Source organism: Schistocerca gregaria, chromosome 2, assembly GCF_023897955.1.
Source record: "Schistocerca gregaria isolate iqSchGreg1 chromosome 2, iqSchGreg1.2, whole genome shotgun sequence".
In the NCBI taxonomy this organism is placed as follows: Eukaryota; Metazoa; Arthropoda; class Insecta; order Orthoptera; family Acrididae; genus Schistocerca; species Schistocerca gregaria.
In genome coordinates, this window is record NC_064921.1 from 798,348,233 (window position 1) to 798,366,486 (window position 18,254).

Below are 18,254 nucleotides of genomic sequence, written 5' to 3' on the forward strand. Positions count from 1 at the left end.
GAGTTTATTAGGAGCGCAGCGCGGCCGGCCGCTGTCGCAGCACCGCTTCGCCGCCGTCCCACGGGCCGCGGACTCTGTTTACCTGCAGGGCCGGCCAGCGGGAATGTCTTCTTTAACTGTAATCACGCATACTAATGCCTGCCCCGGCGTGCAATTAGACACTCGGGCGGTCATTACTTCAGCTAATATTTCTGACCACGCCCCCTCCCTCGGAAGGGTTTAATAACACATTATATCTCGGACGCTGCTGGGCTGGCAAGGAAACGCATTTCTGTGCCAGCACTTTTACCCCTCCCCTTCTGGCCAATTAGTGCCAGGATGTTCGTCCACTCAGTGGCAGCGGCTCACATAATATTACACGCGGACATCCGACGCCAAAACCACTCGAGATTGCGTCACATAGTCTGCATATTTCACTACAACATCACACATTTTCTGGTGTACTGTGCAAGCTACTAATTTGGTATAACGCGTTTAGGCAGCACGTCACTATCCTAAGCGGTGAAGCCAGCTTAATCGTATTATACCTCTTTGCCGCATAAATATAGCGTAAATTAAGATTTAGTCTTGGACAGAACAGAAAAAATGGTTCAAATGGCTCTGAGCACTATGGGACTTAACATCCATGGTCATCAGTCCCCTAGAACTTATAACTACTTAAACCTAACAAACCTAATGACATCACACAAAACCCAGTCATCACGAGGCAGAAAAAATCCTTGACCCCGCCGGGAATCGAACCCGGGACAGAACAGAAAAGCTTTGTCCTTTCTGCATTTGCTCACATACGCTTCGAGATCTTATTCTACTGTAAAATATAAGCAAATGCTCGAAGGAAGTCCATGAAAGCTGGTATTTTAGTAATCAGATTTACACACAGCTGGAAACATAGATGTAAATGAACAGGTAGATCTCGTCTTCCTAAATTTCCCAAAGGCGTTCCAAACCGCACCTCTTGGAGTATAAAGAAACTTAGGATGATACCCGTTTTGACCAGGCGAAATCACTTTTGTTCGGCCGCAACTGTTGATTCTTTGATTGCTCTGGGAGAATGCTCACCATACCAGAACGCTTGAATAATTGCCTCACTTTATTTCATAAATCAATTAAAAAATGCTTAACTTTGGCACAATTCTTTGCTATAGGAGTACTGGATAATTTACTACTGTCATGCACTAGGAAAGCATCACTTGATGCATTAAATAACAAACTCTTTTCTTGAGGAACAATATTCATTACTGACAACGGTATATGTCCATCTGAAACTTCAACTGTCCTACTTGTCCGCCCCCGGTAGCTGAGTGGTCAGCGCGACAGAATGTCAATCCTAAGGGCCTGGTTTGATTCCCGGCTGTGTTGGAGATTTTCTCCGCTCAGGGAATGGGTGTTGGGTTGTCCTAATCGTCATCTTTTCATCCCCATCGACGCGCAAGTCGCCGAAGTGGGCTCAAATCGAAAGAGTTGCACCAGGCGAACGGTCTACTCGACGGGGACCCTTGTCACACTGTCCTACTCGATGATGTCGACTGCAGCAGCTGAGGTCTCCAAGCAGGAGGAGAACCACTTGCTTGCTCGACACCATATTGACCTCAGCGGGAGGGCGCTGCTGTGCTGAGGGGGGAGTGTGGTCTTCACGTGCACCTCCCACACACTGTTGCAGATTGCAAACAGCCCTTGCTAATGTCCATTGCATCGATTCGTGTTGCGACTTCGGGGTGGCAACGTGATCTCTGAAGAGTACCACAATATGTAAAATATTCTCTTGTAGATGACAGACATCAGTAATTGACTAATAACACCCGCACAGTATGTTGGATGGGACAGTGAATGTTCTACACAAACGAAAATTGCACTGAGTGCGCTTTACTCAAAAATGGATAAATGCAAGATCCACATCAACATCCATACTCTACAAAACCACTGTGAAGTGCATGACAGAGAGCACATTCCATTGTATCAGTTAGTAGAGCATCTTTCCATTCCATGGGGCACAGGAGGAGTCATTGCTCAAGTGCGATTTGTAATTAATTTAATCTTGTCCTCGTGATGTCTACGTGAGCGATGTGTAGAGGACCATAGTATATTACTAGATTCATCATTTGAAGCTGCTTTCGTTCGTCGGCTTTCTCGGCATAGTTTGTGTCATTTTCAACCGGCTGCAAGTTCAGTTCCTCCAGCAGCTCCGTGACACTCTTCCATGGTCAGACAAACATGTGACCATTTGTGCTGCTCTTCTCTGTATACGTTCGATATCCGTGTCATTGCTGTTTGGCACAGGTCCGACACACTTTAGCAGTATTCTAGCATGGATCCTACGAGTGTTTTGCAAGCAATCTCTTTTGTAGACTTGCATTTCCCGAATATTCCACCAACAAACCGAAGTTTGTCACATGTTTTACCTGCTACTCAGCCTATGTAATCGTTCCATTTCTTATCTTTACAAATTGTTACACCCACGTATTTGTATCAATTGATAGACTTCAATACTGTTCTTGGACATTAAAGTCATAGGCACTACGTTTTCTCTTTCTCTGAGATGCATAATTTTACATTTCTGAGCATTTAAAGCAAGTTGACAATCTTTGAACTATTTTGAAATCTTATCAACGTCTGACTGAATATTTGTGCATCTTGTTTGAGACTAGTCAACGGCCTTGCCGCAGTGGTAGCACCGGTTCCCGTCAGAACGCCGAAGTTAAGCGCTGTCGGGCTTGGCTAGCACTTGGATAGGTCACCGTCCGGGGCTGCCTTGTGCTGTTGGGGTGCACTCAGCCCTTGTGAGGCCAATTGAGCAGCTACTTGACAGAGGATTAGTGGCACTGTTCAAGAAAACTGACAACGGCCGGCAGAGCGGTGTGCCCCTCCGTATCTGCATTCGGTGACGCCTACGGATTGAGGATGACACGGCGGCAGGTCGGTACCATTGGAGCTTTAGGGCCTATTCGGACTGTGTTCGTTTGTTTGTTTCAGAGATAATCTCATAATATAATGGTATTATCTGCGAAAAGTATGAGGTTGCTATTAATACTGACCGCAAGATCAGTAATATAGAGATTGAACAGCAAGAGTCCTAACAAGCTTCTCTGGGTCACACCTATTTAATTCTGCATCTATCAATGACTCTCCATTCACGATAATTTGTGCTCTGTCCCTAACAAAAAATCTTCAGTCCAGTAAGAAATTTCTGATTATGCTCCGTACGGCCGTGGTTTTGAGAATAAGGTTGGCGTGGTACGGAATAAAATGTCTCTCGGAAGTCAAGAAATACTCCGTCGACGTGACTGCTTTGATCCATGGCTTTCAGAATGTCTTGTGAGGAAAAGACGAGTCGTGTATCACAGGAACGATGTTCCCAGAATTCATGCGCAGTTGGGACTGATGAGGTCATTCTCCTCAACGCCTATGGCTCTGATCACTAACATCTATGGTTATCAGTCCACTAGAACTTAGAACTACTTAAACCTAACTAACCTAAGGACAACACACAACACCCAGCCATCACGAGGCAAAGAAAATCCCTGACCCCGCCGGGATCGAACCTGGGAACCCGGGTGCGGGAAGCGAGAACGCTAACGTACGACCACGAGATGCGGGCCTCAACGCCTATAACAAGGAGATGCCATTACTGTTTGATTACGAGATTAGTAGTTAACATGTTCAGGGCGTCATATGGTAAACATATGTGCTATATGAAATGGGACGAACATTGTTAGGAAAGGCGAATGGAAGACTTAGATTTGGTGGAAAAGTTCTGGGAAAGTGTAATGAATCTGTGAAAGAAGTCACCTACATAACGCTGGTGCGACGAGTTCTAGAGTATTGTTCCCGAACGTTTGGAGTCTTCGCCAAGTAATGTGGGTGGCTGTTGGACAAATGGGAAGAGAAAGAAGCGCAGCTAGGAGAGGATAGTAATTTTGGTGCGCTGTTTGGTGCAGGGAAACTGGCCTTATATGACAGGTTAATGTTTAATGGAAAATATATGTGGCTGACAGAAGGAACTGCTTTAGCTCTTTGCTACACGCAACAGGTCACTGAACTGATGCTTGCGGGTTAGCTGGTTCAGGAGGCGGACTACAACAAAACGGAAAGAGTTTGTGAATGTTTTTGCTTTATAGATGGATACATCTAGAGTAATAAGTGACTGAGACCTCATGTTGCGATTATCATATCATGCGTGATACTTTGGTGCACGAATGCTGAAGAGCCGATGGAGTAGGCACAGCATGTGGTAGCCAGTCTGGTCGCAACTATCATAACTGGACACGGGAAGCACCGACATGTAGAACAGTCGGATGTCGTAGATGCAACACACCCAGCTTCAAGAATCTTCACTACTGGTACCATGATGCATTACACTGCAATGACGAAAGTCATAGTACAGTGATATATACAGATGGCGGTAGTATCACATAAGCAAGATATAAAAGGACTCTACATTAGCAGGGTTGCCATCTGATGCATATGAAAAGGTTTCCGACGTGATTACGGCCGCACGACGGGAATTAACAGGCTTTGTACGCAGAGAGGTAGTTGGAGCTAAAAGCATGGGACATTCCATTTCGTAAATTGTTAGGTAATTCAATATTTCACAAACCACAGTATCAAGCGTGTACCGAGAATATAAAATTTCAGGCATTACCTCTCACCATGGACAACGCAGTGGCCGACGGTCTTTACTTAACGACCCAGAGCAGCAGCGTTCGCCTGGAGTTGTCAGTGCCAATAGACAAGCAACTACGTGAAATAACCGCAGAAATGAATGTGAGACCTATCCGTTAGGACAGTGTGACGAAATGTGAGTTAATGCTTTATGGCGGCAGTCGAGCGGCGCGAGTGCCTTCGCTAACAGCACGACATCGCCTGCAGCGCACCTCCTGGGTTCATGACGATACCGGTTGGACACTAAACGGCTGGGAAACAGTGAGATGGGTTCAGAATGAGATTTTCACTCTGCAGCGGTGTGTGCGCTGATATGAAACTCCCTAGCAATTTAAAACTGTGTGCCTGACCGAGACTCGAACTCGGGACCATTGCCTTTCGTGAGCAAGTTAGAGCACTTGTCCAAGAAAGGCAATGGTCCCGAGATCGAGTCTCGGTCCGGCCACAGTTTTAATCTGCCAGGAAGTTTCAACGGTGGGATGGTCACTTGAATCCCGATTCCAGTTGATAGGAGCTGATGATAGTGTTCGAGTGTGCCGCAGACACCACGAAGCCATGGATCCAAGTTGTCAACAAGGCGCTGTGCAAGCTGGTGGTGGCTCCATAATGACGTGGGCTGTCTGTGTGTGGAATGGATTGGGTGTTTCGGATGCTCCGATATTTGGAGACCATTTGCGGCCATTCATGGACGTCTTGTTTCCAAATATCAATGGAATTTTTATGGGTGACAATGAGCCGTGTCACGGGGCAACAATTGTTGGCGGTTGGTTTGAAGGACATTCTGGACAATTCGAGCAAATGTTTGACCACCCAGACTGCACTATATGAGACCCACCGAACATTTATGGGACATAATCAAGAGGTCAGTTTGTGTCCAGAATCCTGCACCGGCAACATTTTTGCAGTTATGGACAGCTATGGAGGCAGCATGGGATTTCCAAAGACTTGTTGAGTCGATGAGACATCGATATCTGCACAACGCCGGGCGAAAGGAGGTCCGGCACGATATTACGGAGATATCCCACGAGTTTGTACACCCCAGTGTACTTCGTAGTAGTGAAGATTCGGAAACAGAAGTGATTTCACAAGTTTACGTTTCACATAACGTGAATAATGTGCAGTGATTTCAGTATGTTCTGCCCAACTAAAGAGCTAATGAGAATTTACATACCAGTTTCTGATACAGTATTGAGATACTATGGCGAAGAACATGAGGCAGAGTTTACGAAATTCTGGACTAATTACGAGGGTAATCCAAAAATTAACGTTTCCTATTTTTTTATAAGTACACAGACCTGTTTATTTCTACAATGGTCTACATCAGTTTACGGCTTGAACATTTAGCTGTATTTCGACATAATCACCATTTCTGTCGATGCATTTTTGTAGACACTGTGGCAGTTTTTGATTGTCCATGTCATACAAGCTCGCCGCACTGCTGTTCAGAAAGTTATAAACCTCTTCTTTCACCTCGTCGTCGAAGCTGAATCGCTGGGACCACAATTAACGCCGACAGGTAGTGTGAGAGACTGAAAAAATTCAAACGGCCAATTCAGAACCGGAGAAGAGGAAGCAAGGGCGTACACATTCTCGCCCACACATCGCTCGGCAAATCGTTGGTCTCCTGAAACAGTTTCAGTGGAACATAATCACCCACCCACCCTATAGTCCTCACTTGGCGCCCAGTGACTTCCCCTGTTCCCTAGGTTAAAAACACATTTGGCCGGAAAGCGATTCTTCTCCGACGACGAGGTTAAAGAAGAGGTTCATAACTTTCTGAACAGCACGGAGGCGAGCTGATATGACATGGGCATACAAAATCTGCCACAGCGTCTGCAAAAATGTATCGACCGAAATGGTGATTATGTCGAAAAATATCTAAATGTTCAAGCTGTAAACTGATACAAACCATTGTATAAATACACAGGTCTATGTACTTATAAAAAAAAAATAGGAGACCTTACTATTGGGATTACCCTCGTAATTTTCGATGGGGTACTAAAATAACTTGGGACTTTTTCGCATGTAGTACAACTTCAAGGTTTTGCTCCCATCTGAAAACTGAAGACAAATGGTCCCTCATCTGATTGATGACCACTCATCTAAAGATGTTACTGATATTGTGTGAAGGTGGAGGCGGTCGGCATGGAAGTTATATTTGCAGGACGACGAAACCGACGAGATCTCATTGATATACGAAGAGAACAACTGTGAACCCAAGACTGACGCTTCTGGCATTCCGGCCGGCCGTTGTGGCTGAGCGGTTCTAGGCGCTTTAGTCTGGAACCGCGCTACTGCTACGGTTGCAGGTTCGAATCCTGCCTCGGGCATGGATGTGTGTGATGTCCTTAGGTTAGTTAGGTTTAAGTAGTTCCAAGTTCTATGGGACTGATGACCTCAGACGTTAGGTCCCATAGTGCTCAGAGCCATTTGAACCATTTTTTGTGGCATTCCTGAGAAAAGCTGCTCCCAGGACGACCTCCTTTTCCAAAGACGACACTTCGCTGCCTGTCTCCCGAGTACTCCTGCTTCCTCGTCCTGTGCACCCCTTGGAGTGCCGCAGCCTCAGATACATGTACGCCTACTGGCCCCCATCACAGGTGAGCGCAACCCCGCTAATTATAGCGCCGCTGTTACGCAACGCGGCGCCTGACGTCACGGCCTGTGCTGCCCTGAGCGGTGTCGGTGTCGTGTCGTAGCTCCGGTGTCGCGCTGGCCGGCTCTGCTTTCAGCGCGCTTCCGCACAGCCGCGCTGAATCACCGGCCACCAGCAACAGCGCCAGCACCGGGGTGGCCTACAGCAGGGAGCTGACGACAGCTCACGAGCAGTTAGCTCAAACATACCGTTGCTACAGTAAAAAGTACCCTCTACCACGCACTTACACTACAAATGTACACTGAAGCGCCAGAGTAACTGGTATAGGCATGCCTACTCAATTACAGAGATATGTAAACAGGCGGAATACGGTGCTGCGGTCGGCAGCACCTATATAACGCACTAAGTGTCTGGTGTAGCTGTTAGATCAGTGTATCGACGCAACCTCGTGAAATCATTGACTCTGCATGTCAGCAAAAGACTGTTCAAGCTGGTGGAGGCTCTTTAATGGTGTGGGGCATGTGCAGTTGGAGTGATATGTGACCCCTGGTACTTCTAGATACGACCTTGACAGGTAACACGCACGTAAGCATCCTGTCTGATTACCAGCATCCATTCATATCCAGCGTACATTCCAAAGGACGTGGGCAAATAAAGGTGGTCATTGCGACACCCCACACGTCCAGAATTGTTACAGAGTGGCTCCAGGAACACCCTTATGAGTTTAAACACTTCCTCTGTCCACCAAACCCCCAACATGAACATTATTGAGCATAGCTGGGATGCCTTGCAACGTGATGTTCAGAAGAGATCTCCACCCCCTCGTATTCTCACGGATTTATGGGCAGCCCCACAGGATTCCTGATGCCAATTCCCTCCAGCACTACTTCAGACATTAGTCGAGTCCATGCTAAGTCGTGTTGTAGCACTTCTGCGTGTTCGCGGCGGCCCTACACGATATTAGGCAGGTGTACCAGTTTCTTTCACTCGCCAATGTAAATAGTACGAGGCCGTGAAGGAGTTGGAATCTGGCCGTAGGAAACAGTGGAAGCGGCCAAGCCGATGCGGAATTTGCAACGGTCCTGCTGTTGGAGCCCATGAGGGAACGGAAGAGTCGGTCATTTCACGAAACAGAGAGAAAAGTGGTATTGGAAATTGGAAATTTGTGCTAAGCTGCTATGGGAGCTCATCGGTTCCGCCGGCCAGAGTGGCCGAGCGGTTCTAGGCGCTACAGTCTGGAACCGCGCGACCGCTGCGGTCGCAGGTTAGAATCCTAACTCGGGCATGGATGTGTGTGATGTCCTTAGGTTAGTTAGGTTTAAGTAGATCTAAGTTCTAGAGGACCTCAGAAGTTAAGTCCCATAGTGCTCAGAGCCATTTGAACCATTTTTTTCCATCGGTTCCTAGGCTTACGCACTACTTAATCTAACTTAAACTAACTTACACTAACGATAACGCAAAAACCATGCCCCACGGACGCACGGCCACCCCGCACTGGTATTGCTTTTTACCCATACAGAGCAACATTTTCTGAGAAAACACCTCTATTTTTGTAATGTTGAGATGAATTACTTTTGCTTATGTGAAAATAAAGACGAAGTTTATTATCAGTGAGACTGACACGGTACGCAGCAAATAGCCTTCTGGAAGGGGCTAATCAAATTGGTGCAACATACCCTTGCTAATTTGAGATGTATGTTCGTATCAGGAAATTCAAAAACTTACCAAATTACCACGGATTTTTTTACAGATTAAAGCCTACACATAATCAACTATTGTGTGTTCTGTATGTACTAAAATAACAGCAATTGTGAAATATGTACTAAAATAATAGTAACTGTCAAATATGCCGCCACTGTAATATGGAGCTGGTTTCATACAATGTACATGAAATGTTAATAAAACGAAACAAAAAATACTTTTCGGTATATAATCCGCAAGCCACTCTAATATAAACGCTGGCTGCTTACTTCATACGTGTATCATCGGTGTCCTGTCCTACTCCATTATCTAACTGGGTGAGGGGTATGTGGTCACCAATAGGCAACTATATGGACCCTAATCTCTCGTACTTCCATAATCTCTGTGCGAGATAGACAAGGATGGTAGTGGCAGCTGTGTGTTTTCCGAAAGCTGGTTCCCTAAATTTACCGAAAAAATATTTCGCGTGAAGTACGTCGTCTTTCTTCCAAGTTCAATTTCTCCGAAAGCTCCTGGTACACTTTCGCATTGTTTACAACGACCCGTTAGAATCCCAGCTTTCCTTCCCACAATTCATTTGACGTGCGTTGTCTATTTGATAACGACTCAAAAAAACTATGTACAACAACATAACTGGTCGCGCATTTTTCGTAAATGCGATTTCGTTTAGAAGCGCACTGCACATCGAGAACCCTTCCACCTAATCTAACTTTATCACCCGGCCATACTCATTTTACGTTATTACCCCCACTTCAGATCTTGCCATATCCCCCAAGTAGATGTTACCAGTTTTCTTGTAATCGAGTACTATCGGGCTCTTTCTCTTTTTATAGGAATTATCTTCGATTTGTCCACATTGTAAAAGAGCTATAATACATTATAAGAACTGAAATGTTCGTCGAAGTCTTTGAGTGTTTCCTTATGATCGCTGAATGATGATGCTTTGCTGTAGATGACAACATCGTAAGCGAGCAAGGTCGCAGTGCCGCTGATCCTATCTAGTGGTAGCTACAGCTGACTGTAACTGTAAATATTAGCGCGGAGTCGGTACTCCGTGAAACACGAGGCAGGTAGCTGCAGCACCTTCGGTCCATCGTCAGCGATGGCCGCGTGTCTGTAAGACGACGCCGCTGCCCCAGTGCCGTGCCTTGTGAGGGCCGATGACGCAGAGAGCGTGTGTTCCTCCGCCCCCGCGGTCGGCGGGCCCCCTTGTGGAAATTCTCCCCCGCCCCCCGCCCCCTGCCCCCCTGGGGTCCGGCGCGCCGCCGGTGGGCCTTCGCTTTGTTTTCCTTTTGGCCGGCCGTCGGCTGTCGCCCGCATTTTTTCCCAGGGCAATTAGCGGCTGAGGCATCCGCAGGTAGCGGCGAGCGGCGGCCCGCCTGCTTCTGCCGTCAGCCCGTGGCCCGTCACCCGGGAACCCAACCTCATCGGGCCTAAATAACCCTAACCCCGCCCGGCGTACAGTATTCAGGTGCCCTGTAAACACCACCCAATGAAATTTGCGGCCAGGAAGGATCGAGGAAAGGTCCACCAATCTCCGTGTCCGAACTCCGAAACTTGCCCTGCACGTAGAGCAGCAATGGGCTCTTACGTTATGTTTCACTTCATCGTAACCAGCGACGAACAGGAATGCGGATGCTCCAACAATAACTGAAGCTCCAAAACTTTTAAAATTGGAAGCTACAGCATCTGAGAATGTCTTTTGTACTGGGGGTGTAGAGGTTATGTCCAAAAAACCTATAATCCTGCCTTCAAAGTTGTTGTCACTTGCCGGCCGGAGTGGCCGTGCGGTTCTAGGAGCTGCATTCTCGAACCGAGCAGCCGCTACGGTCGCAGGTTCGAATCCTGCCTCGGGCATGGATGTGTATGATGTCTTTAGGTTAGCTGGTTTAATTAGTTCTAAGTTCTAGGCGACTGATGACCTCAGAAGTTAAGTCGCATAGTGCTCAGAGCCATTTCTTTTTTGTCGTCACTTAAAACAAAATTGGTACCGTCATTAACAGTTAGTGCCCATGCTTGCAGTGACTCTGGTTCTTTCCGATTTCCGTGTGATTTGGCCTGGTGGTTGTATAGCAACCTCTTTGTTGCTTGGTGTTTTGGCATTTTAGTAACAAAACCATACCTTGGATTGTGGATGTCCTAGCTCAGAGGAATATCTTTCAGAAATCGAAGTCTCTTCCTCTCGTGACTTCTTATTGGCCTAGTTCAGAATCTTATGCACATCTAGACGAGCGTCGTTCAGAGGTCCAGAATGATAAGCGTTTGAACTAAGCACCTTACAATCTTTGATCTTAAGTATTCCTCGGCAGTATGTTGATTTCTGTCCCAACAGCGCCAAATCCCAGACCCCACCACACGCACACCATCCGTTTACGCCGGCACCTTCCTCTGCCGCTGTTGGCAATTTTGTGTTAAGCCCTGACCTAGATCTTGAGATCTTGCAAGGTTATTCTCTCAAGACGTAGAAATTTTATTTTACTTCATTGACGGTCCGTCAACTGTCTGTATTTCAGTTTTTTTTATTGACCCTCACGTATTTAAGAGCAAAAAATGCAACCACATGTTTCACAAGTTAATTTAGCCTCTCCGTCACGCTGACGAAGTACCGTCTGAATTTAGCGAAGATCTGCATCGCTATCCGTCCACGGCGATCTCCTCCTACGCAGACACTATTTACGTTTCGGACGCAATGAACGTCTACAGCTCTACACCGAAGTATCGTCCGGTTCTGTACTATGTTACAGATAAGATTTTTTTTAAGTCTACATCGGTCGTAGAACGTATCTGTCAGAATTCTATGTACATAAATTTTACTATGTTCTAGATTGTAGCCAAAAAACAAAAAAAAGTTATAAGACAAGCCGGATAGAAAGTTGTAAAGCGCATTTTTGCAAACAAGAGGATGAAACACGGTTAGGTACGAACATCGGTTGAAACGAAATGGTGGGGCGACTGGGTAGTCGGGTTGGCCAAAGACTGAAGCGAGCGATTCTGGCGTCTAATAGCAACATTAGGGGAGCTGCGCTGTAGTGGCGAATTGAAAGTATGTGGCAACTGCGATCGCTAAAAGCTTGCACAAGGCGAGTAGCGATTACCTACTAGCCCGTGATTACTATCTTTTGGAGCGCAGTTAGGCCGTTAATCACGGCCGTCAGCCACGCTGATTTACGACCCGCGGCAGAAACTTAGGAAAAATCGGCGTGCTTAATTCATAGAGCCGAGGCAGCTCCATAAAAATGAGGATCCGAGAGCTGGCCGGAGAATTACTGGGTGCTGCGAGCGCCGCGCTTAATCCGAGATAATCTCCACCGTAATTGCGTGTAATCGAGAACCTCCGAAGGCCGGCGGTTTTCCCACGAAGGACAGAAGAAAAGACCAGCAGCCCCGGGGCGAATCGTACGTGGTTCACCAGAGATTTATTATTCCATTAGCAAAGAAAACTATGTTGGATCGCGTTTTACGCGTTCATTTTTTTTTACTTTTTTTCGACGGCCACTCTCCGTTTTAAAAAGATGCGGCGGTCATTTTCTTCCGCCTTTACAGATTGTAATCAGCTGAAAACACAACGGTAGCTCGGTTAATTGATTTTCCTGGCGTTTTCTTTTTCATTTAATTACGCCGGCGACGCGGATCTGATAGGCGCCGTACGGCCGGCTAGTGGTATCGGCTTTAATTGGCCGTAATAAATGACGCCCGGCAGCAGGTGCTGATTAGGTCCCCTGGCGGTGCTGCGACGACGCGTAATGGGAAGATGACAGCAGTCGGGGGGGGGGGGGGGGGGGGGCTAGGTCTGCTGTCCACTGCTCAGCGGAACTACAAGACTAGCGTTGCTACGGCACTTCACACTGTGCCTACAAGCTGGCCACAGGAGATTCGAACACTCTATCAGGATAACGAGAAGAGAGTCGAGAATCTCAAAGCGTTGTGGAATATCCCTAACAAGAGCCTATGAAAATAGACAGATGACAAGGAAACGGGGACGAAGATTTTTTTTCATTCCAAGCAGTGGGCCCAACACAACATCTAGTGGTACAGAGACACAGCTTTTTTTAGAAAAAATTGGCATTTTATGTATGTAACATATAGATAACACCATATTATAAACGACGGAGAGAATCACAACACCATGAAGGAGTTTTGCGACAGAAACGAGTGTTGTTCGGCATCTTTCTACATCTGAAAGATAAGGTCCATAAAAATTTCGCCCCAGTCGCATAAAAGTGGCGCTAATGGCACCACTATGAGGATGCAAATCAGGTTTCCTCTACATACACGCTGTAACGGTCGTGAGCGTAGTTACCTTCGAGATAGGGCGTGGTGCGTAGATGTTAGTCAAGAATTGCTTTAAGGCGACAAAGATACCATTACCAACACCTCAGTGAGTTTGAATGAGGTGGTGTAATAGGATACGAGAAGCTGGATGTCCCCTCTGCGATAACGCAGAAAGAGTTGGCAGGAATTTAGCCGCTGTACATGATTGCTGGCCGCGAGAAGACGGCCATGTGGCACTACCGAGAGGAGTGACCATCGCGTTCGGCGTATAGCTCTGGACGGCCATGTGGCACTACCGAGAGAAGTGACCATCGCGTTCGGCGTATAGCTCTGGACGGCCATGTGGCACTACCGAGAGAAGTGACCATCGCGTTCGGCGTATAGCTCTGGACGGCCATGTGGCACTACCGAGAGAAGTGACCATCGCGTTCGGCGTATAGCTCTGGACGGCCATGTGGCACTACCGAGAGAAGTGACCATCGCGTTCGGCGTATAGCTCTGGACGGCCATGTGGCACTACCGAGAGAAGTGACCATCGCGTTCGGCGTATAGCTCTGGACGGCCATGTGGCACTACCGAGAGAAGTGACCATCGCGTTCGGCGTATAGCTCTGGCGCATCGTATTGCACCTGCAGCAGCAATTACAGCACCAGTTGGAACCACAGTGACACAACGAACTGTTACAAATCGGTTACTTCACGGACAGACTCTCTGTAAGACTCACTGGACGGAAGCGCGGAGGTGTGTTGTATTCCTGATGAAAGCTGGTTCTGCCTCGGTGTTAGTGGTGGCCGTGCGTCGGTTAGAAGCAAACCAGACGGGCACCTGCAACCAACCTGTCTGTCTGCTACACACACTCGACATGTTGCCTTGGCCTGCTCTACCACCAGACATGTCTCCAGTCGACCACATGTGGTAGATGATCGAACAACAGCATTAAAGTTCCTATATTCAGGGGAGTTTAAATTTTTTTTACATTTTCATATTTTTATCTCATTATAAAATTTGCAGTTTTCCGAATACTATGATATATAAAATTACTGATTTTATTAGATCTTGAAGTAATGCACTTAAAAATTTTAAAACTTTATTTATCTAAAAATTTTAAAGCTTTATATTTAAAAAAATAAAAAATACTTCCCTTGTGAAGTATATATATATATATATATATATATATATATATATATATATATATATATATATATATATAGAGAGAGAGAGAGAGAGAGAGGAAGAATTTTATTTTTTAAATATAATCTAAACCAGTTGAAAGTTTTAAAATTTTTATGTGCATTACTTCAAGAACTAATAAAATCGGTAATTTTTATATAGAAGGCTGTGGATTGCTTTGTTATAGAGGTTATATTACTTGTTTCTATTGGTAGCAATGTCAAAAACGGTATAGTATCGTTGAATAATATAAATACGCGTTGTATGTCGAAGTAATAACGTTTTTCCGAGGAAATGTGGACTGGAAAAGCTCTCAAAAAGTAAAGTATGACGCCAAAACGAAGTGTTTTTAAGAAACGTGCGTTTCATGGTAATAGATTTTCGAAGAAAGGGAAACATTGTGTTCAACATGCGGCGTGTGAAGTTACAATGAAATACATGCAAACTCGTCAGTATCTAGAGAAACACATGTCAATGCTTCGAAGATTAAAATAAAACGTTGTGATACACAGTTTTCTAAAAAAACGAAAGTGATGTAAATGGTAGGTTATGTTGTATTCTGATAGATGAATGTGTGTGTTGTAAAATGTGTGGGGGGGCTAGTTAGCTGACATGAAGACAGTGAGGTATCATATGGACTACCCAGGAAACTTATCATTAATTGTACCAGTTGTAAATATACTCATTCATTTTGGAATTATGATAAGTGTAAAGATAATTATTTTGAAGTAAATGTTAGGTAGTTTTATGGTTTGAGAGCTATTGCCAAAGGACCCACAGCAGCAGAAAAAATGTGTGCCGTGATGAATACGCCATGCTCACCTTTTAAAATCGACAAGTAAGCAGGGTTTATTGGAGCTGCTGTAGAATCTGTTACATGTGAGTCAATGAAGGGTGCTGCAAACGGAGCTACTGAAATAAATGATGGTATGACTGACATACCAATAGCTTTTGATGGCACTTGGCAGAATCGCAGCTACAGTTCTGTAGCTACGGTGACCAGTGTGGATACTGGAATGGTAATAGATTTCCAGATTTTAATCAAACATTGTTATAAGTGTAATTCATGGAAATAAGAAGACATTTCTGTGACAGAAATTATGAAGGAATAAGTGGAGGTATGGATGCCTCTGCAGCTATAGAAATTTTTAGTCGATCTGTGAACAAAACGGGAGTGTGTTACACTAAGTTCTTAGCTGATGGAGACTCAAAGGCATATAACAGTGTAGTAGCCTCTCAGACTTATAGAGAGAAGATTAGCACAAAACTGGAACGTGTTGGTCATGTCCAGAAGAGGTTGGGTACCAGGTTGAGGAAGTTGAAACAAAATTTGAGAGACTGTAACTGATGAAAAACCAGTACACCACCTTTACCCTCCTGGACGTGATTCATGGAGTAATTACCACAATGCCCACTAATCAAACAGTTCATACAGCCATAAACATTCCGTACCAGCCGCCGTCATGGATATCATAAAACCTGAAAAATCCTGAATTACTGAAGAAATGTGTGCATGGTCAAACTCATCATCCCAATGCGTCGTTCAATACTCTTATATGGACTCGCTTACCAAACAATGTTTTTATTGGAATGAAGACACTAAAGTGGGGGGTCAGTGATGCTGTTATTGCTTTTAATGATGGCAACATTGGTAGTGTGAAAGTGCTACAGCACATGGGATATAACTGCATCAGAGAATTTGAACAGATGGACAAGGTTCACATTGATAAAGCACAGTATGCAGCACAATTGGCCACTAAGGAATCCAGAAAGCAGAAAAGAAGAAAAAACTTAGAAAGAGATCAAGAGGATGATATACAGTACGGTGCAGGGGGCTTCTGAATGACTAAAAATAGGAAATTAAGCACCAATTAAGTTAGTTATAGTCTTTTGAAACTTTAGAAGCCATTCTTGAAAATTTACATTTTCTGTTGCATTTTTCCCGAAATCTTAGAAACCTCATCGAGTAGAGTATTCAAATTTACAGGGAGTAATAACATGCATGTCCTGAGTTTACTGAACTAAAAGAAGAACATAATGTTATGTATAATTAAAATTATTTAGGATAAGTACAAAGAAGTACACAAAATTTTAACTGTGTAATTAAAAAATTGTATTTTCGAAAGAGTGGCTGAAATGCAATTATTGTAGTTCAGTAGACTCAGAACGTAAAGTTTAATGTCCTGCAAAAGTTTCATGTCGATAGCTACAGTGCTTCCTGAAATACAGAAAAGTCAAGTCACTAAATTTAACATTGTCGGGATAGGGCGTTCCAGCTCCCCTTAACCAACCAAGTGCAACAGGCATGGAACTGCATCCGGGACACGTACAACATAATGAATACACGTTTGCATGCTTAGATTCAGCAGTCTGGCTGTTACACAGGTTATTAACGTACCAGCATTTGATATTTGAGTTTATATCGCTCTTACATTACGTCATCTAGACAAATGTATTCCCAGAACTTTATTATCCTACATTAATTTTTCGTTTTTGAGTTTCCATGTTTTCTATCAGTGTATTTGTAGCACATCCGACGATGAAAAAGAACGAGTGTGTGCCACTATGTACTGAGCACATAATGACTTAAGTTTATGTAGAAAGCAAAACTGTTCGACCCACCTGGATATTTATTTATTTATTTATTTCAAATTTAAAGATCTGTTACTTGATATTTTAAAACAGATTGTATGTATTACAGTTTCTATTTTACATCTTTTTTGTTGGGCGAGCCTGTCACGCCGTGAACACGCCAACTTAGTGGAGGCGTGGTATAAATGCTGTTAAGATAGCTGGCGAAAGATACGCGATAACGGTAACAGCGCCCATCTCTACATATGCAGTCTGTAAGTACGGCCAAAAACCAAGGAGCGATTGATGAGCATCTCCTTATAGATATTCCAAGGTCCAGCACTTTCTGCAGAGAACCGCTCGAGACTTCGTGGCAGAAAATATTTCAGCACTGGGGAAAGAATGGACTCTGGGTCAATAACATGAGGCGGCACTCGTAGAAAACACGCGACCATTTGACACCCCATCAACCAGAGATCCTCAACGGCTACACCTCTGAATCTGTGATGATCATTGTCTACACTACGACAGACACGCAGAGGGGAGAATCCGCCAGTCCTATGGCATGGAGCCGCTGATCAGTCGGATACTTCCCACAGTTTGCATAGTACCAAATCGATCTGGTAGAGTCGGAAAGAAGCTGTGATGAATAAGCCGCCAAATTACAGTCCACCGCTACAATGGGAACTTGCTTTCTACGATGTTACAGGGGACGCCACGCAGGAAAAGGACGCAGAAATCCTTCACCTGCGGCCAGCGCGTTTGTGGGAGTTCGGCGCGAGCTTAACTGAGTTCCACAACGAACGCTGCAATGAGTGCAAACGCGGGAACACGGGCCCGTTGCTACCGACCGGGACCAGCGGGGAGAGGGACGCCCTCGACACTGCGCCATTCTTGGTACATCGTGGCCACGTAAACTGCCATACGTTCGTAAGACCAAGCCCTCTTGTAATCGGGGGTGGGGAGTAAGTGCGTCACAGCGCACTATGGAGATGGGCCCAGCCGTCAGAAAATATCCGAACGCCGCTTGTATACAACGTCCTATCGTAATCGGCATCGTCATGACCTGCCCAGTATCAACCACACCATTCTGGATGCGACATAGGCATTCTGATAGGCAACACGCTACAAAGGATCGAGGCAGTTTAGGGAGTTGTGACTGATCATCATATGTTAAACTTTTTAGGGGGACATCCTTTTCCGGCATTACTTTTCCTCGATAGTAGTTATCGATACCAGTATTATTTTTCAAATTTTGGACAGTTCAGTATTATCTCAGTTGCTT

General features: G+C 45.2%; 1 protein-coding gene and 1 pseudogene across 5 annotated transcripts in view; one reads left to right on the forward strand and one right to left on the reverse strand.

Annotated features, from left to right (window-relative positions):
* LOC126335075 (BMP-binding endothelial regulator protein) overlaps positions 1-18,254 on the reverse strand; it is a 643,298-nt gene that overhangs the window by 282,682 nt on the left and 342,362 nt on the right. The gene's annotated exons all lie outside the window — the stretch shown is intronic.
* Positions 2,645-2,763, forward strand: LOC126337219 (5S ribosomal RNA; annotated as a pseudogene).